Source organism: Parus major, chromosome 2, assembly GCF_001522545.3.
Source record: "Parus major isolate Abel chromosome 2, Parus_major1.1, whole genome shotgun sequence".
NCBI lineage: Eukaryota > Metazoa > Chordata > Aves > Passeriformes > Paridae > Parus > Parus major.
The window spans coordinates 132,862,057-132,887,803 of NC_031769.1; the positions used below are offsets into that span (position 1 = coordinate 132,862,057).

General features: G+C 35.7%; 1 long non-coding RNA gene across 1 annotated transcript in view; it reads left to right on the plus strand.

The window, feature by feature from the left end:
* Positions 1-15,654: 15,654 nt before the first annotated feature.
* LOC107200932 overlaps positions 15,655-25,747 on the plus strand; it is a 37,010-nt gene continuing 26,917 nt past the window's right edge. Inside the window, exons 1-2 of the long non-coding RNA XR_004496219.1 lie at positions 15,655-15,735; positions 21,460-21,497. This is a non-coding gene — a long non-coding RNA (uncharacterized LOC107200932). The remainder of the gene's footprint in view (positions 15,736-21,459; positions 21,498-25,747) is intronic.

The following is a 25,747-nucleotide window of genomic DNA, read 5'->3' on the forward strand; positions in this document are numbered from 1 at the left end:
TCTTCCACCAGGACTTAGACATGGTTCCCAGTGCAAAGAACTACATAGTCTGTTTTAAGGAACTCTATGTTATAGTCCCAAAAGATGTTATTGAATAATTTTAGATACATGAGAACAGGTGATATGAATCCTAAAAGTTGCATGCATGAATATTTTGAGCTTAGATGGAAATTGTGTGATCTGAATACATTCACAGCCCAGCAGAAACAGAATCTCCTTTTTCAGAAAAAGCAAACTCATGCATAAGACGGAAAAATTTCACACTAAGAGCAATATGGAAGTGTGACATCAGTATTGTGTTAATCAGTCAGATCTCTTCACAAGATTTGCATGACTCTAATATTTAAAATTAAGACCTCTAATCTATTAGGGAAAAAGAACGACACACTGCCTACTCTTATTTCTTTGAATGCATACACAGAATTTAGTCACTTAGGTGACAGGTAGTGTTAATCAGTCAGCAAATGACACCTGAAGACAGAACTACAGAGGGAAGGTAAAACAACATTAGCATGGTGGAATTCAATATGAACAGCTGCTTGTACTGTCTTGTTGATTATATTTAAATGTCATAATTTTTGGGAATGATAGATGAATTTTATTCAATAAATGAATTACAACAAATATATGAAATTCTACTACTTCCCATCTTGTCACATATGGAACAATTAATCACAAGGTCAAAATTTGTTAGATACATAGATTAAAAATATTGTGAATGAATTAAATCAAATTGTTTCATATAAGTAAATATATAATGTCACAAGAGACTAATTTCTAAAAGGTGAGATTAATATGAGTCAAGTTATCTAAAAGAAAATTTAAACAGAAAATTATGATTAGTTTCTGAAAATGCTGTAGAAAATTTTATTGAATTCCTCAGAAACCAAAGTCTGGAAAAAAAATCCACACTGATCAAAAAATCCAAATCATAAGCATAACAACCTGGTCTAGAGAAGAAATGGAATAATCTAAATTTAATTTTATAACAATGGAAATAAATGACAAGATAGGAACTGGAGAAAATTATTCTTAGTGAAACCTAAATATCTTTGTGCTAGCTGAATTGAAAAATAATACATACTTTTGAAATGAAATGCAAAAAAATTGAAAGGAAAATTATTAGCCTGGCAAAGTTAAGTAGAACTCTGAAAAACTTTCATTTGTTGCTGGAAACAAGGAAAATTACAATACTAATATTGGATTGAATAATAATGTAGAAAATTTGATAGTGTTATTTCAATTATTATTTACCTTTAGGATAAAAAAAATAGGATTTCATTTCATAATATCACACATGTGTTTTCCAGTGGAATCTTAGCCAGATATCACAAGGTAATTACTAAATTTTAAGTATTTTAAAATTACTGGCCCCGATAAACTGTGTCCAAGAGATTTAAAACCTATGTCTTGGGAGCTGTCTCATTTATTTTTGGTAAACCAGGGAATACTGAAAAAAATCCAAACTAAGCTAATGTCAAGCCAAAACTGAGATATGAAAAAATCTGAATAATTCATAGACCTGTCATCATAACTTTGATAAATGAAGGTATGGTAATCAATTAATAAAGAATCAGGGGGGAGTCAGTAAAATTAACAATAGTCAGCATGGGCTTGTAGAACTAGTCATATTAACATTGCATAATCCCTTTGGTCCATAGACAAAATATTAATGACACAGTATATTGAATGTGCTATTAAATACTTGAATTATTATACCATTGTGGTTTCATTTCGGAAATCATAGTGTTACAAATTATACATTTTGAGTGGACTAAACCCTGAGAGTTTGTGAATGTAAATTGAGTTTATTACTGTCATAGCAGAGGAAGTTGTGTTAAAATACGTTTTTTTTTAAGGTTTCTAGGTCCTTGGCTTAAAAAAAAAATCATAAATTAAAAAAAAGAAACTATAAAAGCACCACAGATTTTAGTTACTTATAATTCCATGTTTAGGTGAGAGATAAAGCAGTTGACTGAAGAAATGTGGATCACCCTACAGATGAGAGACAACCTATGGGATGAAAATCAATTAATGACAAAATGAGAAATTTGTACTCGCTGGAACAAAAAAAGTAGGTCAAAGCTACAATAAGACTTGTTTAAATAGCTAAGGCTATAGTGACCTTGATAAGCACAGTCAGTTCACTGTAAATTTTTGAAGATTTTCCTTGCCTGAAGATGTTAATACAATCTTTACCTTTTATATAACGTTGAATATTAAGAAAGAATAGGTACATGATATAAAAATTAGTGGTTTTTGCTTCTGCAATTCTCAAAGATATCCAGATTAAGTATATATAATTGATGCAATTTAAGAAAAATATTGAAATATTAAAAGAGGTTCCAGAAAAGTTCAGAGGGTAATTAGTTGTTTGAAAACTATACTTTTTAACAACAGATTGATAAATAGCCTGTTTATCAAGGAGAAGATTACAGGTTGATTGAGCACTGTTTCTATGCATTCTATAAGAAGAGCTCCATTCCACAGGTAGATGGCTGTAGTGTAACAGAAAAATTTAAAATTAAAAGGATGTAACTCATTAGTAGAAAAATTCACTTTAAAATAAAACGTCAATACTTACTAATGAGTAATATGGAACACTGAGTGTTTATGAGTATGTTTAAGAACAATATACTAATGTAATGTAGCATGCACAGGTAATATAGCAGTAATATGAAAATAAAATGAGAAAAGTTGAGGAACAATGGGAAAGTCTCAAAGATTATATAAAACCATTTATCTTTAGAAATTTTAAAATAGTTCCCTTTCATCAGTTTCCATTACAATATGCCTCCTGGAGTCATGTGGCTGAGGCTGTGCAGGAGGCCACTCTTCACAGACATGGTAGACCGTGTTTGCTTCTAGGACTTGGTGAAGGCAAGGCCTTGGTCAAGCTAACCAAATCAGAAAAGCAGTTGTCTTCTCTCCTCACATGACAGAACTAGACTTTCTGGCTGAATGTTACTGATTCTCATCAGTAAAGCTATGGGGCTCTTCAGTGGTAACACACAACTCTAAAATGCCTTCTAGGATTCCTGTTTAAACACATTCTTATTCTTTATGAGTTGAACTTCAGCTGCAACTTCTCTAGGGTGAAGAATACTAATTCTTAACTGCATTATAATTTTAATTACAAACTCTCCATAAATACAAGTCCTTGAAACTGAAGCTGTGTCTTATGCAACCTTGTTTTCTTCTTGCTTATGCAACCTTGTCCTGTGACTGTGGTCTGAGCATATTTGCACTACACACATTTTCTGATGTTCCCAGTCCCTCTATGTGTCATATATTTGGTCTGATGACACAAAGGGCATAAGATTTAGTTTATGAAAGACCTCTTGAGTGTTTTAAAACTTTCACTTTGGTACAGTGGTTGTCATTACAAAACGGTACCTAATATATCACTCACTCCCTATTCTTCCAACAGAAAATATCTATGTATTTATTGGCAGATGGCGAATTGTTAATTGCTCCCAATAGCACTTACTTCATGTAATGCAATTTTAGGGCCAAAATTTGCCCTTAGATCAACTTTTCTTCAGTGGTTTGGAGCCTGTAGTTGGCTTCTAACACCAACAGATCCTTTTAAAGTTAAATGCCAAGACTGTTTTTGGAGCTCTCTTTTAACCTTGGCAGATATAAAGTTATGCTCTGTCTTGGTACCTGTGTGCACCACTTCAGGAATCATAAATAAACAAGATCCTAACTTCAACAATTCAATTCTGAAATGTCAGTGGATTAAGACATTTTCAAGAGACAGATTCAGAATGACCTTTTATGAAGGAGAGTTTTAAACCTCAAAAACTCAGCAAAGAAAAAGACAACTGAGAAGATTTACAACTTGAGATAAAGTAAAAGCAGAAGTAATGAGAAGGTGGTGGGTACTTACTAGGCCTCATATTAGAAGAATAAAGGAGTGTAATCAAGAATTAAGTTTAAGATTGAAACAAACCAAAGATACAGCTGTTCACAGCTTTCTACTTAATCTGTGGAGATCATTGCCACAAGGTGTGCAGGATGCCAGAAGTAGAAATGGTTCAAAAAGCTATTAGGTACAATCATAAGTAAGTTCATGGAGTGTTATGAAATGTGAATAAAAGTTTGCAACCTCTGGCTCAGAGTTTCCCTAAATCACAGATTGCCAGCATCTGGAAGGATTTGCCATGGGGACTATCAAGTTATACTCATTCAATTTGTATTCCTTTTTTGTGAAAAAACTGCTACTGGCAGTGTCAGAGACAGGATCTCAGACTAGAAGAATCTTTAGTACAACCCATCACAGCCATGCTTACAGGAGCTCAAGCAAAACTTTTTTCCCTGAGAAACAGGGCTCTTTCCAAAAAACAAGTTACCAGACTCTACTTTATTGCACCTGAGGCATCCCACGCTAGAGTAAAAGATCATTTACTCTGACAAAACACCTAAAAAAGGTCAAGAGTAGTTCAAAGTGAGAGCCTTATCTCTGACTTATTTTTCTTTTATCAATTCTGATTAAATCATTAATGGTTCTTCTAAAGCAAAAGTATTTGTAATATTATATCACATAAAGTCTGTCTTCATGTTGGATTTGTGTTGTCACTGTTGATTTATGTGCTTTTAATATATTAGTTTTAAATTTTCTGGAATGTTGATCAAGTCTTTAATGTAGCTTGAAATGTGTTCTTTCAATGTTTTTCAATCCAATTTAAATAATTTAATGAATTAATCATTTTATTCATCATGAATTCACAACATTTACTTTAGGAGCTGACTAGATATACTTCAGTATTTTAGGTGGAAAAAGTACAACTCAATACTTTAGACATTTAAATGTATTTTTTTTTTAAGTCACAAGTTCTGAAATGAATCACTTTGTCTCAAAATAAAACTAGGTCCCCTGTAAAGGCACTTGCCTTTCATTTCTGTAGGTTCAGGTTTGCAGTATATTCCCATTCATGAAAATGAAACACTTTATTTCTCCATAATGCAGCACATACTTTTCCAGTGAAACTTGTTCATGTTAACAATCTCTCCTCAGTACTCCATCGGGTAGCAAATGTGTGCACACATGCACACACTTAGAGGACAGTATATACATTACTTCTGGCTATAAATAAAACTAACAAAAAAGGTTCAACTAAGCACAAAAGAAAATAAATAAAATAAAAGTGATATGGACGATCAAGATGTTATTGCCCAGGATTTCCTGGAACAATAGAGGGCAATTTCCACGTAAGAGTGGGGCAAACAAAATCAGCTGTAGTTTTGACCTGGGGCTGAGATGCAGCTAATTTTCTCCAGCAGCTCTCACAGCTCTGTGCTTTGCATTGGCAATGAGGAAGGCATTTAGGTGGTGCTGAGCAGCACCAAGGCGCTCCCCAACTTTCCCACCTCACCAGCAGGCTGGGAATGGGCAAAATCTTTAAAATATTCTCAGCAAGGGAAGCTAGGGAAAAGGAGAAGGAGGTGGGAACATTCCTTATTTATTACTTATCTTCCTGAGCAACCTCTGTGTATACCGAAGCTTTCCTGGGTTAGACAAGTCATGATGGTGGGAAGCAGAGAATAAATCTTTTGTTTTCTTCTGCTTCTGTGTGTGTGACTTGTACTTTTGCTTTATTAAAATGGCATAATCCTGACCCAGAAGATTTTCCCATCTTGCTTTCTCCACATCCTGTCCTGCTTAGATGAGGTGTGATAGGGCAGCTCAGTTGGCACCTGATATCCAGCCAAGGTCAACCCACCACAAAGTCACTCTGATAAAAGATTTGACAGATTCCCACATTGCATCTCAAGCCACGCTATCACTAGTGAAAAGGAGCAGAAGAACTGTCCTGTTTCTGCTTAGAAATTCATACTGAAGGATAAATTTTACTTAAAATTCCAGCTAAAATTACTCTGCTGAACACAAACAATGGGAAATGTCCTGTTATTTCATTACATCTCATTCTCCTTTCCCATTTGGCTTAAATTACAATATTTAAAAAATACTATTACCTTCTTTCTTTTTTGATTCTTCTCAGCGTAATCACAGGCCTCAAAGTGTAAATATTGGCTGTTTATGTCTGTACAACACTCTGGGAAGGTGAGAATTATGCTTTTTCTGATCTGCTAACACAATGAAGCAGAAGACCCTTGCCCCCTCCATGTTCCTTGTGCTAGAAAAAAACATGGACAACTCTCCAAGCTGCAGTAACAGCAAACTTCTTATTGTATAAACATTTTTCTCACAATTTAAATGGGTTGGAAGGAGGAAAGAAGAAAGGATTAGATGCCAGATTATTTTATGAACAACAATATACTTTATGCATGATTTAGCCAAAACCGAGGATGAGAAAATAGCCCAAAAGAGAAAAATGAGGCAAAGATTGTCCTATGTTTGTGTGTGCCAGCTGGAGGAAAATGTTAACAAACTTACCATGCATTTTTTAATCAATTAGCTGATGTATCTCTTATTAAGATACATAGAAATTGGTAAAAGCATATCTGTCTTTTATCTGACTGCCACTTCTGCTTTGCTTTTCTTATCCTTGAAGTTTCCATGTCCATTAGTTTGTCTTTAAAGTTTTCTAGAAAATTGTTAACACGACCATCTGCAGAATAAAACAAGGCTGAAGCACAGGTACCAGCAAGAGAAAATTAATCCAATCACCACCATCACTGTCAAGATTAAGCATTTTCCTCTACTTATATGTCCATTTGAGATTTCAGCCCTCAGAAACAACCAAATAAAGAAAATATAGAGACTTACTTACTTGGACTTGTGTCCATTTACTTGGACAGAATGCCACCATCTCCATCACCTTCAAGGTGCCTACATTTAAGATCTCTTAGGTCTTTAATTTTAAAACTTTTATCTTTTATTTTTTTCCCATCCTGATCCAGTTAGTTTGGGAGGGAGTGACATATTAAAACATCTGGGATTCATCAAATGTGTTCTTTTTAACACAGGTTCGGTGTGATCAATCCCAGATGCTCAACAACTAAGGTTACATATAAACTGTTCCTAGATTTTGGCCAAAATCGTATTCATCTCCCCATACCTTAAAAGCAGAACTTCTTTAAATAGATATGATTTAGGTTTAAAAAAATTATTAAAAAACAAAACAAAAACAAAACCAAAAAGAATGAAAGAAAGGAAGGAAGCAAAAATTGTAAATTAAGCACATTTGAGTTAGACAGCTTAGTTTACGTGCCAGTTTAGGCTGGTTTTTCAATGTTATCTGTCATTAGACTTCAGTAAGACTTCTTGTCATAAGTTCCTTCTTTCAGTCTCCTACATTTTGAGGCACCAGGATAGGCAATTCAAACTAAAATCTTCCAAGGAGGTCTGGACCAATTCATTTCAACTCTTCCTGAGAAGTAAGGCTGGAGAGAAGTGAAATAATAATTTTCCCATGAGAAAAATATCCTAGACAACAGTTGTTAAAAATTCTCACAAACCAAGCTCAGTGAAATAGGACCTTGAGGTTAGGTGGGGAAGAGAGGAAGTACAAGGAACCCTGCAAGCCCTTTGGCCATTGCTATGAAGTTTTAACTTGACTTTAATATACTCAGTTATTATTGCTTCAGGAGTGTTTTTAAACTCTCCCTTATTGTATACATGATAGGCACTGCCCAAGAAGCCTCAGTTCACATGTTTGCTTGTGACAGTGAACACAGAACTGCAGAGGGAATATTCCAGTTTTTCCAGGCATTTTAGTAGACATTTGATTGAGTTTTGTTTATTCCTGGAATAAAGCTGCCATTTTCATAAATATAGGACACATAATGTGTATCTGGTGTAGTTTATACTTCCCTGCTTAAAATCAGATCTTGCTCATTAAAGATATTCTGAGCTGAAGAAAGCACCAAAATGGGGAAAAAAATGCTATCTTATCCAATGTAGATTTCTTCTCTTCATGAACGCAATAGTTTTAAAAGCTATCTTCAAGTGAACTTACAAGGTCAGAATTAAACAGAAGCATTCCCTTAATGCAAAAGTAGTTCTGATTTTATAATGATATCAGAATCTCATTTCTAGCCTTGTTAAACCTCTCACTGATTCAACAGCCTGTATCACAATTTTCACAATTGGGAAAAGGTACTGACATTCAGGGGTAAAATCAGATTCTTTCTATGGGACTTCAGGGTGTATTCTTTTTTTAGGTATAATTTGCAATAATGATTTCTTTTTATTTAATAATTATGGGTCTTTTTAAAAAATGTTTTTCAGAAGGTCAAAAGGCAATAAATAACTAAAACTCAGCAAAATATCACAATTGAGCTATGATGGTTGAAATACATTTTGATGCTGAAAGAAAATAATCACTTTCTCTTCAAATGGTTTATATTGTGGCAAAGCATGCCAGAAAGACTCTTTTGACATTGCTTATTTATGCTTTAATATTGTCTAGGAGCTTGACCATTCAGCAGAAACCAAATTTCCAAACCTTTGTGAAGCAGTTAAAGACCCTTCTCTGAAGGAGACCAGGGAAGTAAACTTTTTAAGTCTATTATCAAATAAAATGTGGATTTTAAAAAATTCTATGCAAAGTGCATAGTGTTTGTGAGCTTATTCTCTACAATTACACAAAATTTTCCTCTAATGATTTTGTTGGGGGTAGGGAGAACAAAAACAATATATTTGCTGCTAAACAAGTCTGATTTCTACCGGTTTATAACAAAATTATGTCTTACCTTTTCTTTAAACATGGCTCATCTGCCTGGCCTCAGCTGTCTCGCACTGAACCAAAACAGAATGTGTCATTTACATTGGAAATTAATAAAATTTAGGACAGAGAAGGTTCCTAGAATGGGAACATGTGGACTGTTTTCTCAGACGTTCAGATTCCCAGTGTAACCAAGAAGTATAAAACCACTTCTTTATAAAAGGATTTCAAAACTTTTTTTTTTTTTTTGAAGTTGGAAGCTGTGGGGAAAGAGGCTGCTGAGATCAGGCAAGGCAGACTTTCTCATGACAGTTGTAATAAAAAAAAAACTAGCTTTTAATAAATCAAGAAGTTTTCTGGTCATCCAGAAACACAAAGGTCAATTTTTAAATTATACCTTCCCCAATCAAATACTAATGTATATTTTCATATAAGATACAAGGACTTAGTTGTTTAATACAATACGGAGAATTAAGGACAAGTGATCTCAGGTAAAAGGTGAGATTGGGAAATGAAAATAATGAAAAAAATATTCAAGGACTTGGGGAGGGGGAAACAGGCCTGATAAGGGGGGGGGGTTGGAATTTGTAAAGGAAAAGTTCAATTAAGTTGTATTTTGTCTGTGATATGTCAAACATTTTTGAAAATGTTTCAGGTTATTTTAAGGTTTTGGAAAAATGAAGAAAAATGAATGAATGAAAAGACAGATCAAATTAATTTGAATCTGAGCATCTCTATAGCACATTTTATTGCATCAAATCTTTCCTTCTGAATCCTGGGAAATACTGTATAAAATGAAATATATGTAGAAGAGAAAGAGGGAAATATAGTAGCAGATAAGAAGAAATAGAGATTGTTTTGACTCTTCAAAGTTCTTTTTAGCCACTTCAATTAACTGGACTTGAGTAAGGAAGTAAAGAAGCAGCCAAATAACCTCTTAAATTCATGAAAAGTTGCATCTATGTCATCAAAGTTCTCCATGAGGTTCAGTATTCCTTACCTGCAGCTGCTCCTCATTAGTTTAAGAAGGACAAGAATGAAATGTATGAGAAATGAATAGGCAGTCTTCACATTTAGAAAATGAAACTTTTTTCCTCTCTGATGAGTCATTTAGACATTAAAAAAATTCATTACAGGAATTTTTGCAATTAAATAACTTAGCAAAATTTAAAAATAACTTTTTCATATACAGTATAACCCTTAAATGGATAACTGACTTTGCTATATACAACAAGACTGCAGCATGAGTTGCATACAGTATGCAAATCTTTCCCTACCAATGACCTCTGGAACCTTTCCCTTAAGGAGCTAATACTTGGAGGGAGAATAATTGGTAACTGCTCTGCTTAAGTCTGACAATTCCTAGGTTACCTATACACCCTAATGCAAACATCTCTTGAACTCTGCATCCTAGAATGTATCAGACCATAAAGATTCAGTAATCAGATAAAGCTGGCAGCCACATTTCTTCAGACTCCATACATCAAAGACAGAGACAACATTTTGAGTTATTTTAATGTCTGCTGAATAGAACATTTTGAATCTCCAGCTGAAAATAAATGTTTTGTGTCACAAGTCTGTATCTAATCTGTCCTAAGCCTTTTGGCGGTCACTAAAGCCACTTTTTTACAGAAAAGAGGATGAATATGAAATAAATAACATGTTCCAGCATGAAAAACAATTACCAAGAGGCTGATTTTTCTTCTGTTTGCGCTGGTGAAAAATTCATGTTTTATCTCAATGAGGTCTTTTAAATCTAAACACAGCCATACGCAGCAGAAGAAACTGCATCTCCTTCCTGTTGTAAACTCAGTTCCCAGAGTCCAGCTTGCTTTTATCTACCTGTGAGCATAAAGCCCACAGACAACAGACACAGATAACATTTGGTGTCAATCTGTCTGTCTCTGAGCTGAATTTTTTCATTTGCCAATATATTTTTTAAATACAGAGAAAATAACACCGTACAATTTAGACTTTTTTTAGATGGAATGAATCAAACCTTGAAGATACCTAAGATGGGAGAATCACAAATCAAGCATATAGATGGAAAAGCCAGAATGCTGCCAGGGTCATTCTTGTCATATTCTGTCAGTTGCTCAGTCGGGAGTTTCCAATGGCACAATAAAAACCATGTCACTATAAAATGCAGAAAAGTGGGGGAATATTGGATTGAGGGTTGAGAAGAGCAATGCCTTTCAAAATGAGCTTCAACTGATCTAACTTTGAACTTGGATCTGACCTCAATATGGACATGAGTACTGGGAGAGTTAGCGAACCCCATAGCAAGGCTGCTCACAGTCATCTGTAAAAGCTTGTGGTAATTATGTGCCTGGGGACTTTAAGAAAGCAAAAGACATCCTGGTCTCCAAAAATCGACAAGAGGGAGAAACCAGTGAGCTACAGACCAGTCAGCCTCACCTCCATTCCTGGGAAGGTGATGGAACATTCTGGAGGCCATCTCTATCAATATGGATGACAAGAAGGCAATCAGAAGTGTAGTTGGGGCCTGTCACTAGTGGTGTCCCCCAGGGTGCAATAGTGGGTCCAGTATTGTTTAACTTATTCACTCATGACTTGGCTGAAGGGGCAGATGCCTCCTCAGCAAGTTCACTGATGGCCCAAAGCTGGGAGGGGCCAATACCCCAGAGTGCACTTCAGAAGAACCTCAGCAGGCTGGAGAGATGGGCAGAGAAGAGTCATCTGAAATTCAACAAAGGGAGGTGCAGGGCGTTGCACCTGGGGAAGGACAACCCCATGGGCCAGTACAGGCTGGGGGCTGACCTGCTGGGAAGCAGCTCTGTGGAGAAGGACCTGGGAGTCCCAATGGACAATAAACTGTCCATGAGCCAGATGTGTGTCCTTGTGGCCAAGAAGGCAAACAGTGTTCTGGGGTGCATTAGGAAGAGCACTGCCAGCAAGTTGAGGAAGGTGAACCTGCTTCTGCTCAGCCCTGGTGAGTCACATCTGGAGTGCTGTACCCAGTTTGGGCTCCTCAGTACAAAAGAGACATGGAACCCCTGGAGCAGGTCCAGAGGAGGGTGACAAAAATGATTAAGGGACTGAAGCATCTCTCTTATGAAGATAGAGAGGAAAAAGTGAGACCTGTTCAGCCTTGAGAAGAAGCAATTTAAAGGGGTCCTTATCACTGTCTATCAGTACCTGAAGGGTGGATTCAGGCTCCTCTTGGTGGTGCCAAGTGATAAGACAAGAGGTAATGGGCAGGAATTAATGCAGAGGAATTTCCACCTGAACATAAGGAAGAACCTATTTGCAGCGCAGTGACTGTGCACTGGAACAGATTATCCAGACAGGTTGTGGAGTCTCCCACACCGGACACAGTCAAGAAGAACCTTCTGGACACAATCCTGTGTAATGTACTCTGGGATCACCCTACTTGAGCAGCAAGGTTGGGCCACAAGACTCACTGTAGTACCTTCCAACCATACCTTCTGTGATTCCAGGTGGTTCCTCTTGTTTGGTTCATTCTATACTTCTACCATATCACTGTTCAGGTCTACAAATCATGAGGATGACAAGACTGTACTATAGTTTCAGTTTTTCATAATACAATGCATGTCAGCCTACTATAACAAGTATATAGAAAATAATTTCAACAATACTTTCAAAAATGATAGAAACGTTACAGACATCATTTTTTTTAATTGAAGCCACCAGTGAAACATATCCAAAGAGGTGCCTGAGGCTGATGATATGATCATCAGCATGCTGTAAAAAAAATTATTAAAATGAAGTCAAAACACCTGGAAATAAACTCGAGGAAAGTATGTCACTAAAAGGACAAAAATTTCAAATAAATGTAAAAGACTGTATTTAAATTTACTTTGACATGAAAACGTTTGACTGTAAAAAAGGATATTGCTTTCTTTCTGCAAAATGTAAAACCTTTTCTTCTGCAAAGGGAAAGGCATCAATCAAGCAAGACCTTAATTGTAGTTGATCTCTAGTGGAAAGATCCAGATAAAACATATCTGGAATGATGCAGACAGGACTCCTGAAAAAAGAGTTCACTGATAAACGCTCACCATGTTTGCTGTGTTAAGCAGTACTCATAAAATAAGTTAATGTTGTAAAGCTTGGAAAGTCAAGATGATAGCATGATTCAATGCAATAACATCAGCAGCAAGCAGGAAACAGACCCCATCTCTCATGAGCTACAGTGGCTGACATAGAAAAGAAAAACATATTTCCTCTTCTTTCAACTATCTGCAATTAATAAGAAAACAATAGGATTGTTGTCATACTGCTTTTGGCCATTTAGAAATCTCATGCCAGTCACAGACTGATGGGATAAAGACATTTTACCAAATTGGTGGAGAAAAATTATATTTCTTGGTCAAGTATCTAGAGCTGTCTGGGATGAGTCTGGGAAAGGAAGCTGAATTTAAACACATGGAAATGCACTTAATTGTAGGATCCCAAACCCATTATTACCATTGTAGCTGCAGATAAAACTGGAATTATTCTGTCCTGCTTCCAGTTCATTCAAAACATTTGAATTGTGTCATCTTACATCCCATGCAAGTCTTTGCTTATGCTTGTAGCAGGGATACATAAGTTATAGCAGGTTTACCAATGCACAGATACTTAAAATATCTAGGTTCTGTTGTACTCCTAAAAGATGTGTGCATGTTTTCACTAATTATTGAGTTTCTTAAAAACAACCCATGAACACCCAAAGATTAATAGTTTGTGTGTAAAAAATCATGATAGTACAGTCATATTGAGAAAAGAGTAATTGTGTGAAATTATTCAAAATTTAATACAAAAATATATGTTAAAAGTATTTATGGTGAATGGAGTGCATAATTCCCTTGGTTATATAGAATTACTGTCTCAAAATGAAAACTAAGTTGATTTTTCTATTACATTTCTTTCTAAAATCTACAGTAATAAATCATTTCAGAAAAGCTAAAGTTGTCATAGTTGAGACTACACCTCGTTTTTACTATAGATTTAATGCATCAATGTTTTAATTCTCTTTACTTTTCTATGACTACATTTCTACATATTTAGTGTTTCACTAAATGATGAGACCACTCAATCATGAAGTGACTGAGATCAGAGTTGATAGTTTTATATGGACTTACCTCTGTCCTGAAGACTAACATTGCTAAGGAAATAAAACTGATTGCTTAATATTTTCTCTCACAGCCTTTCCAGTTCACAGAAATGACATGCTGATCATCTTTCTGTATACATGACTGAAGCTCTGCATGGGTCTCTTCTGACTCAGTTTGAGCTGGAGACAACTGTGTTTTCTTCTGTCTATAATTCTAGCATCTAGTAAGGAAAAATTGTCCCTGGCACATTGCTTCATAAAGCTCAGAAGTATTCTGCAAGCTGGGAAGGGATGGTACCTGAGGAATGAAATAGCAGCCAGCAACCTGTGGACTCCCCTTGGCTCTGGTCTGCATGAAGGCATCTTGGCAGTGGCTCTTCAGATACCCAGAGTGAATTTTTAACAGGAGCTGGAGTGTGGCCAGCAGGGTTATCTTAAACTGCATCAGACCAAGGCAGTAAAACAGATTAGAGCTTCTGAACCTCCTGCTGAAGCTAAGTCAATAGAAGGGTTTATGAAGACAAATAAATCATGATTGCTTTAGGTGGGCTATGGTTTCTGGAAAGGGAGGCTGAACAAATCTCCTTTTGATGAATGCACCAAACACTATGCTCTAAGGTGGCCAGCAGTGCTCCTGGTGAAAGGACAAAATAAATTATGATGCAGTCTAGTGAACTGACTTCATGCCACAGGTTTATACTGTCACTCACCAGAACACTGGCTTTGAGCAATGCTTCATTCCCCATGCTCTAGGCTGAGCTGAGATCCATGGCTTTAGTTCTTGGATTGCTCCAGCACTGATTTTAGTTCTGTTGTTATTCTGTCAGCAGGAGTAAATAATGAGACAAAAAGCTGCCAAGCAGCTGAAAGACAAGTTCAGCTGCACTATGAGAAATCAGGGAGCAGAGAAGATATTGTGTAATTAATTTTGTTAATATACAGACTCATTCAACTTGCCCTACAATGTATACTCTTTCCTTACAATGAATCAAAATACACCACCTTTGGTCATAAGAAAACTATTTTTGTGGCAGTGTTGTTAAATAATCTAGAGAACTCAATGTACTTACTGATACTGCTTTTTGTTATGGTCACAACACCTATGATCCTTTGGGCTTTTATGGTGAAACTGTATCCTCACTGCTAGTGCTGGACACTGTACCTCTCTCACATGTGTTGACATCTGTCCTGTACTACGGAATGTTATTGCTATAGTGAGTGAAATATAAACAATTCATCAGTAGCCCTGGAAGATAAAACAAGAAATCACAGAATAATTTGGATTGGAAAAGATCCTTAAGATCCCCAAATCCAGCCATTAACCTAACACTGTCAAGTCCACCACTAAATACCACCCTTAAGTGCCACATCTACAAGTCTGTTGAATACCTCCAGTGGCTCAACCACTTCCTTGAGCAGCCTGTTCCAAAGCAATGATGATATGGAATTCAGGCTGGAAAGAAAGAATAGTCTCTGATATTTCACTTCAAAGCCAATGATATTCTTACACTGACTGATATAAGATCTTGTCTTGACCTCAGATCACATCCTTTTATACACAAATCACAAGCTCGGGACTTTTGGCAGGATCTGTCCCTCTGACTACCCCAACAATTTTCCATTAACTGTTTTTGAAGAGCATTTGCTTAATAACCTCTTTATCTGCCTCACCCCATCTTTTTTCAATCAGCTCCTTCAGATACCTCAGATCTGCACTATTCTATTCCTAGCAGGAGCTGAGTAACTTAGAAACCAGAAGAAACTGGTTCCTATACTTGAATTTCAATGATAAACCAATGGAATTTGGTGTCTAAGTGCCCAAATCATGCTACAATATCAGTATTAATTGATTCACTTCAAACTATTTGAAATATATACATTTATTTTAAGAATTATACATCAGGACTTTGTTATTAAAAGGACATTTATTATCTTATTTTGCAGATCTTGGCCAAAAAATAACAGCTTCAAGAGTCAAGAACTTGTCAAGAAGCAGCTTTACTGACCATGCCTTCAAAAGTAGTGAGAGCATTAAGCATAATATTTTTCTGGGAAAGGATGGAAATGCAAAGTATTTTTGGCCTGATATAGTAAATAATTTTCTTTTTTGGTATAGCAAATAAAGGCATCTCTATCAAAATAGATCATCCCTCAGGCTAGTATATTCTGCTTTTCTAAAGAAACATGGCCTTCTTCCTCAGGATACATTTGAGTGTGTATGAAAGGCAAACACAGATGAATCAGATTAATAGTATTGGAGCATGTCAGCTGAGATCCTGTAAGGATCAGTGCTTGCCAATAGCCAGCCCCAGTCAGAGTGAGAACATGAGGCTCACATTACCCCCATCCTCCCCTGAGCAGACACAAATCTCACACGTGTCAAGTGTGTGTTCAGTGCTGGTTAATCATAGGGAGACTGGTTGCTTCGTCATTCTCGTGACTGACACCAGTACAACACCAGCAAAAAAATATTTCTCTGCTCAGAATGGCACTTCATGTACTTAATTTTCAAATCATTTCTGGGGATATATTCCATGTTAAATATTTCCATGGCTTCCCGAAAGCCTCCTTTTTTATCTGTTAGCTGAGACTTATTTCAGTCAAGCTTTTCTCTCAAGGTTATGCCAGTGTTTATTGATTAAACAGTTGCATAGGAACACTTGTTTTCAAATCTCTCACCTATTTGTCTGTAACTGTTTTTCTGATATGTGATATATTTGAAAAACAAAACAAGCATCAGAACATAAATTCAGGTAATACCACATGTGAATATCTTTAACCATCCACATGCTGTGACATATATGCACAAGTATATTGATATATATACAGATAGCAGGGAGAAGAAAAGTTGGGATAATCTGGCTAAACTATCAGTGAAATTTTTAGTGCTCCTGCTGATGCATTTTAAATATTAACAGGCAAGGAGACAAGCTCTTGAATATGCAGTTATTTGTACAGCTATGAAAATACGCCAATCCAATCATATATTTAACAGATTTAGACTTTTTGACTTTTTAAAAAATTTTGTCTTTTACAGTTAAAACCAAAGATGAGACTCAATCTTCTTGCAGGCTCCTTTTAGGTAGTGTAAGGTTGCTAGAAAGTCTCCCTGGCATTTTAGTCTTTGTGTACTAAAATATATTTTAAAACCCTCGCAAGTTAGGTTTTTATATATCAGTAATCATTTTAATATCCACAGCTATATTCCAAGACATACAAAACACAAGCCTAATATGAAAACATTTCATTTAAGCTTGAAAAGCCATTTCTTATCATTAGAAAAGCTAAATCAGAAAAGAAAACAAGAAAGTGAAAGATTTAATGTTCTGCAACTGTTTAGGGTTTGTAATGTGTGAAACAGACTTGGTATATACAGAGCACAAATTAAAGCTATGGATAAATAATAGTTGATAATCTCAATTGTAAGTGAAATTAAAATGAAAATGTATTTTATTTTTTTCCATGGAAACAATAATTGCTTATTTATGTCATTCTATTCCAAATGATTCCTTTAAATACTAACCAGGAATATTGATCTTTCCTAGTAGCTCAGAAAGTAAAGGATTTCCTTTCATAATATCTGTTTTCAAAGATCACCTGAACCTAGAAGCAAAACCGATGTTAGAGAGCTGTCTTTTTGTAGCTAGATTTTCTGTCCAGCTAATGAAACCACTGACAAAGTGTCAGTCACAAGACAAGATTGCCAGCTTTGCTGTCCTCGAGGGGGAGTGCTTAATGGAGGAAATATGTTATATTCACTCTGAATATAAATTCCTCATACTTTATAAAACAGCTCTGAAACCAAAGTTACTGAATATGGCCTGGGATGACAGAAGAAATATGGACATGAGCACCCCAATTTCACAATTTTTCTCTAAGTCCTCCAGAACAAGTTCCCATGATTATTAGTATCCAGAGACATCAGAGAAACTTGTATTTGCTGTTAGGTCTTGATTTCTCTGCTCCCTTTCTGCTGTATAGAAAGGAATTTCACTTATTTCACCTTGTGGGATGTACTTGAGTGTTCTTGTGAGAGGGATTGAGGACATGCCTCCAGAAGCTCTGGAGAGATTCAGTCTGGTGGCTCCATGGGACTAACACCAAGGAAGCAGAGCAGGGCAATACTTCAGTTTTCATGAAATAATGGCATTTTCATCAGCACAGAAAGCTTGACTGCTCCTGTGGAGACTAACACTCTGAACCATCACAAGTAAGAGTCCAGTGGAGAAATAATTTGGTGACAGCTTCAAAGTCCCAGCTTGTCAGCTTTTAAACTTAAAAAATTGCAGTCTGGTGATTTATAGTGAGCATAATGAGAACATAAAAATGTTTTCAAAAACATTCTTCTTTTGAAGCAAACAAATCTGAGACCTTTGGTCAGCAAAGTTCTTCCCTTACTGACCCAAGTGTAACATTTCAGTCTTTACGAAACAAGAATACAAGTTCAGTAAAAAAACAGTCCTCAGTCTGATCTCTGTCATTACAGATGAAAGACCAGAATCTCAGATTATACTCTATTCTATTTGTAGACTTTAGGCCTAAAACAAAAAACAATTAAAATATCATTTTAAATGCAAATAAATCTGGAAAAAAAAAAAGTTATAGTTACTTTCTAAATGTACTTGACAAAATCCATTTAATCTACTAAGTGTTGCAAGATATTATTAAATATTGATAATGACGAAACACCCACATTCTTACATAAAGGATAGTATTTCTGTGGTAATTACTAGAATGAAATTTAAGTTCTGGTTACTAAAATATCCCTACCAGTGCTATACATTGATATTAAGGTGAATGACATTCAGTAACAGTGGAAATGACAATCCAAAAGTAGTATGCAAACTCTCTCCCCCAGGAGTATCAATTTACTTTTTGGATCATATCCAAAGCCCTCAAAATTCTTTGAAATTCTTCCTATTGGTTTCAATAGGGTCAGGCCCCTATAAGATTGTATCACTCTACATGTTGTTGAACCTAATATTGCTCAATTGTTGAACTTGAGGGTCAACAGTCTGGTCGTTCAGTATTTGCCTTGAAGAGATGTGTCTATATTATTTTTTTTCTTCCATTAGTTTTATTTAAAAATGCCACTTTTTTGTCTCTCGCTGTCTTTCTTTTGCCACAGTTGCAGGAAACTGATGCAGCAGTTTTTAATTTTGAAAGGCTCTGCTTGGCAGAGTACCACACCTTCATTCCTGCATAATGTGTCACAGATTCAACCTGTGCCCAAATTAGTAGCAGTACTTATATAACTAAGAAAAACAAAACCATGATCAGATAACTTAAAACACAATCAAATGTGTTGATTTTGATCATTGATGATGATTTTGGTCATTTGAATTGATGCAAACCATGCATCAATTGCAAAAGCAAGATTTGATATTCAACTTTCAAAATCTCCTGACAAATATTCATTTAATGTTTCAACCTTTACATAGTATTAAGTTTCATTTAGCTACATCCTCTTCTTGAAAGCTCATTAAAAGTTACATTGTCATTCTTGGATTCTGTTTTTCAAGTATATTCATCTGACATGAGTGCAAAGAAATCCATTACATAAAAAAAATTTAAACATTTTTTCTTGAGGAGAGATATACTTGGGAGAACAATGAACAATCAGTTGTCCACATAGACAGTGACATTCTATTTATGTTAGTAAATTCATGGGCATGTGTGCAAATATGGTCAATTAAATTCTACCAAGTCCCACATTTTATATTTCAGGGTGGATCTGGGGCTGACAATAAGAAGATAAGTCCACAGCTGCTTTTTGTGTCCTGGTCTTCTAGAGGAAAACCAGGGAGATTTTATCTCCATGACAAAGTCTTCCATCATATAAATTCAAATTAGTGAATATGCTGTAAACGAGGGGGAAAGCTTGGACTACAAACAGCTACGATTATTGCTTCACCTTTGATGCAGTATGTCTAACAGAGGAATAAAGTGTAGCTGGTTCAAGCCTTTACAAATTTTCAGAACTAATGTCATAACTAGCACAGAAGAGATGTTTCTTTTAACCTTCTATTAAATAGTAATAAATGCACATTCTTATGAAGAAAAATTTGCTTGTACTATGTTTAACATAGAGAATACTTCATCAACATTTTAAGACTTGCCACTCTATTTTTCTTGTAAGACACCCATGAGAAGAACACCCTTCTGATCTATGAGTAGAAAATTTCATTAACTTACTCAGAATGAAAAAAATAAAGGAGACAAATCTCAGGCTTGATCACTCAGCAGTCATTCAATAGCTAACAAAAATGAAGCCTTTTGTACATAGAAGCCCATAACACTTTCCAGATCTCCATTAGGGAAACCTTTCTAAGATTTAGGTGAATCTCATAAAAATGACAAGAACTGTAAAAATTCAGAAAAATTTTTGACATATGACTGGAGGTACCATTATGTTCCTCATACAGCAAACCTTTCAGAATCCTTATTTCAAAATAAGTACATGGAAAAGCTGTCTTCTCTGTTACTACTTGTGTGAATTCTAGCTACACACTCAGAAATGCTGTGTAGGTTTCATGCCTGAAAACCAAGGTTATCTGTCTGACTCTCCAAGTATGTATAGCAGTGATTCAGGAGCAGCAACACATGCTCACACCAAAAGCAATATAATGAAATATTTCTACTGTTTCTAATAAAAACCCTCAGAGTCCAAACTTAATTTTATGTCTAAGTATTGGCTTATCAAACTAAAAATATCTTAATCCAAGGACATGGAAGTAAATAAAGTAACACAAAGAAAAATTACAAGAAGAATACTGAATATTTAATAATATACCTGAGTTTCCTAAATTCATTTTGAAGGGAAAGAGGTGGGAAAGGTTTTATTTCTACAGCTCTGCTGTTGAAATGTATATGACAATAATAGCTTGAAAACCTGAAGAATATGATAACAATGCTTAATTTTATAAGTAGTGTAACTCGAGGTAAATATTTAAAGTCATAGCTGTCAGTAGAACACTGGATATATGTTTTAACCATTCTGGTTTTTATATTTTTTTTCCATTCTACCTTCCAAGAATACAGTTCTACCACTAAGCACTACCAAAAAGACCACAAGTTATATGAAAAAGGAGTGGACTTGGATTTGTAATACAAATAAAAAATTGATCCACTTCAAACCACTTGAAATATATACATTTATTTTAAGAATAAATGTATACATTTTTTTCAGACTCAAACATTTCTTTACAATAGAAATCCTCTGTCCCAAAGGCCACACACAAATGAGCAGTCACATCACAGGTAGACCTGCCATGATACAAACCTAGACCACGATCTTTTCCAAACGTGCATAAAAGATATTTACATTGTGTGTTTCAATATGAAATGCCATATAATAACTTTTGTCTCTTAATAATATCACCCTAGTTTTTCTCTTTCTTATCTAGTGAACAGGGGTCACCAAAAGAGGTTATGACTCAAAAAAATATCAGAGACCATGTAGGCATCTAATCAGAGTTAGGACGTTTTTTACCTATAATTGTTCCCTACAACAGGTAATGAATTCTATTAAAAATGGCATATTGGTAAAAAAAAAACTATTAGATTTTACCTAAACTATCAAAGAATGTGTGTGATTGGGAAAATCAAATTTATTAGTATCTGAAAGTCATAATGCTTTATAATAATTTTTTCCTTGTATGGTGGTAAATGAAAGGGAAAAGAGTTTCTAATCTAGTCTATAATATCAATGGGCTTGCATTTAAGTCACTGTTTTTTCTTTTGCAGAGAAAGAGTTCAGTCATAGTGAGCTGCCCAATTCCACTGTGAGTAGTAAATTCTGTATAAATGTGCAAATTTTAGGGGGCATGGGGGAGGATTTTCTTCCAAGATGGAAAAATATGTAAGGCATTTTTATTTCAATTAAGCAGTAAGTAACACAGTTGCAATGACAAAATTTATGTTTGAAATACCTGTAAAATAATCTTAGCAATTAAAATGTAATAGCCATCATATAAGATCCAATATATATATAAAATTATAGTGGTGCATTATTGCAGTCTGGTGTCCACCTGTCCTGAGGAGTTATGTAGCAGGAACCTTGCAGGGAGTTCTCTAAAATGTAATAAAACATTATTAGCACAGGGAATTCTGGACAGATGTCAAACTGGTCACAGTCTCAGCAGCTGAAGTGTTTCCTGTGGTAGAGAACATGAGTGCTGGGGATAAGGTGAGGCATTTAAGCCCGTGATTTAAATCATGCAAAACCATGTGCCTCTGCTGCTGGGGTGCTGGGAAGTGGTTTTCCCATATGCTGACCTTGCTTCCAACACCTGAACATCCAATTATGTACCAAGGGCCCCATTGCCCAGGAGTCCCAGTGAGCTGAGACTTTGTGAGATACACAAACATCACTTTTGAATGTGATTCCTTCAAGGTTTTTGAAACCCTTTTGCAAAATGGGAGGCTACACTCTCCATCACGATTCACAATGGCCATCTCAGTCCTGCTATGCAAAATTGCTCTCTCAAGATAACACAATGACTTTGTTAGGTAAAAGAATGAAAATGGCTCCATAAGTTTTTGTTTTCTCTTGGGAATAAGCCATTATATTCCACTCAGTTTAGCTGAGTATCTTGTTCTCAGGGAACTGTTTGGTTAATGAAATTGCTGGTAGGATCAGTAAAGTGATTTCTCCTTCCCCTGACTATAATGACCCCTTTTGCTGAAAGTGACAGATCTGGTGTCAGAGCCACCTCATTTGCTTCTGGGGAATTGAAGGGAGCCCAGAGAGGGGAATAAATTTGAATTTAGACTAATCATTACTTCTGAGGTATACAAATTTTTTTATAAAGCTAGTTTATTTTTCTTTCCAATGTGGTAGGTTTTCACTAAATCTAGTGACACAAACACTGTGTTACTTTACACAGCTTAAAAGTCAGCTCATTTTTACAGCAGAAATTTTTTTGGTTTTTTTGTTTTTTTAAAATATTTTTTTTTTAAGAATTACCTGAAAATGCCATTAAACACAGGAAAATCTCAAGATCTTTCCTGTCTTCTGTACATCTACTGCATATTCAGTAGGATGCTTGGAACAGCACAACCTGCTTGACAAAGGGCTGGGAATACAGATTTTTTACTTCAATTAGTGCTTGAAACATCATTTTGGGTATCAGAATTCCACAGTTGTTTTTCAGCTGAGATCCTGGCTCTTCCTGAATGGTGACCCTGGCAATTCTGCAAGCAAATATAACCTTAGTATGATGAATTATCCCATGTCCAGAATTTAGCGCCATGTTTATATGTGTGTCCTTTCTTGGTTCTTCCTCTTATCCTCAGAGGCTCTTCTGATGAGCACTCTGTCAAGAAGAAAGAATTTTTTATTTTAACAGTTGATGGTTGGTGGGTGGATACTGTGCTCTAATATATCAAATACATTTTGAAAATTCCCAAGAAAATACTAGTTTAGAGTGACAGGTATGGAAAACAATTTTTAATATTTTTGGATCCCTGAAATTTAATTTAGAGAATCCCCAGATGTTTACATATTCAGGAATAGTGCTTATTTTCTATGGGGCCTAGGACAGGTTGTGTGAGGCACTTCACAATCTGCTAGAATGTGACAGATACTAACACTGATGAAGTTAAAAAAAATAAATTAAAAAATACAAGACGGAAAGTCATTAGAAAAGGAAAAAATTGAAGAGATCACATGAACTTATCAGGGCAAGATAGAAGCTCAGTGGTCAGAACAAGAAACAAAATATCATTTCTCTGTCCCAACAGATGCTTGTCCAGGTTATAATCCAGTTGACTCACTGCCAAGCATGTCTTATATTTAGCCCATCCAACTGAAATGCCCATATTACAAGCCTAAATATTCTCACTTTTCTTTAAATTCTCCAAGGAATAAAGGCCTAGGAAGAATTGAGGTTTAAAAGTACCTTGTGGTAGAAAAAGTAAGCAGTAATATTTTTGGTACCCTGATTCCTCCCTGTTGGTTACACATGGGATTTATTTCACTTTTCTCAAACATTTCAGCTCTCTCTGAGTATACTGAAATAGAGTTATCCCATGCTGATTAAAACAAGCAAATGACTCAAGGCATTTTTGTAAAGATGAGGCAAAAGTGTGACTGAATTGGGTCATGGAAACAAGACATGGAAGCTATAAATCTATTTAAAAGTAATACCTACTGATATCTTTATAACTAAGGCCAGAGCTGAAGAAACCTGCACAAATATTATAATTTTGTGCTGCAGCAGGCATCCATGGGTGCTTTTCTGAGAAACCAAAAAGAGTGTGTCAGTCTAAGATTTACATTGTTGAAGTCCATAAATTACTCTATTGAAACAAGCTTTTTAATGTACTCTTTTGCATTCTACTTCTGCTGCTGGGTACACTGACTGTTTTTCTAGTGAAACTTAGTCACATAGTACAAATATTAGTAAGCAGAATGTGAAATATAATGAAAATATGATTTAGTTATGCTTGGCTCCAGTAGACTAAAGAATATCAAACATTATCAACAGAGATTTTCCTTTTATGGGGGAATGTGATACAGTGGTAAAAGGAGGCAGGGCAGGAAGAGTTTGAAGTTATGCTAAATTTGCTACGGCCATTTAATTAGGGATTTGGACATAAAATGTTTTCTATTAAGTCCATTCTTATTTTTAGCAAGTCCTGCAGCCCTTAAATTAATGTGATACAAAGATTTTTACAAGCATGGGCTATTTACTAATGCATATTTACCACTGAAACACAGTAGATTTTCTGCCAAATAATGCTCCCTAGCTGTTTTAAATGTCAATAAGTAACAGATATGCTTTTACTGAAGTTTATCACTTCTGTTTGAAATGTCAAAAATTTCACAAGATGACTAGAGATTTTCAGATGTTTGTTCCTTCATTCAGCTTAGCTTTAGCTTTATGCAGAAGCTTTCATCAGGAATGGTTTTGAGTCTCCTGCTTTGGAAGCTAGGGCATCCTTAGATTAGGCAGCAGTATCACCCTCAGCTGTCCTAACTGGTCCTGAGCTGGAGATCATCATGGGGACAGGTATGTCTCAAAGCTCAGTTTGCTGTCTCCTCAGCCATCACAGCTCAGAGTTACACCAAACCACAAAAGGCAGCTCCAGGAAAGGTGCTGATAGAATACCAGAGTTGTGCTGAATAACTTCTGTTCTGCTGCCCATGCTGTGGTGTCAGCAATCTGCAGCAGAAGATGAAGGCACACAGCATTGGCCTGCCACATTTACAGCCATGGCTATATTCAACTACTTTAGCCCTTGTAAAACAAGTCTGTAAAATGCAGACATTTCACTTTTGGTACTGGAGTTTTATTGCAATGCTTCTAGGCAAAAATTAATAATATTGAATTTTTCCTCTTCTGATGATGATAATTTTACTCAGACACAGAGCTGCAGGCTTAGGAAGTTCCTGAGTCACAAAATATTGGAGGCTGGAAGAATATTTTGGAATGACTGAAGAATTGACTGAATATGTAATATATATTTTCTCTGTTCTGAAATTTCTCACCAGACATCTTGTTTTGGCCTTAGTAAAGAAGAAAGAGTTTGTGGAGGTGAAGTCAATGGGCTGTCTGGTCTTGGCACATAAACCTCTCCTTTCTTTAACTGAGAAAAAACATAGTGATAGAAGAGAGATCAAGCAGTGCTTGGCAAGTAGGGGTTGTGAAAAATAATGAAAAAAAGAGGAAAAGTTCCAACAAAGGCCATAGAAAACAAACAGAACCAAAACCACAGAACCTACCACACAGCAGGAAAGTAATTCTGTCACACATCACAGCCACACAGAAGACAGGAGATCTACACATACAAATGTTAATACCTGAAAGAATGAAGAACACCTAAAAGTAGGAGGGAACTTGAGCTTCACATCAGTCTATAATCAGTCATTCTTGGAGCCACTAGGAGAGTGTGAGAGATCTTCTGAGAGAATGTAATGGTACTCTCCATTCTGCTACAAAAGATTGACTTTCCTTCTGATAAATAATGAAAACAACACTAATAGTACTGAGTTGGAAAAGTTGACTAGGGAAGCAAAAGACTAAACAAC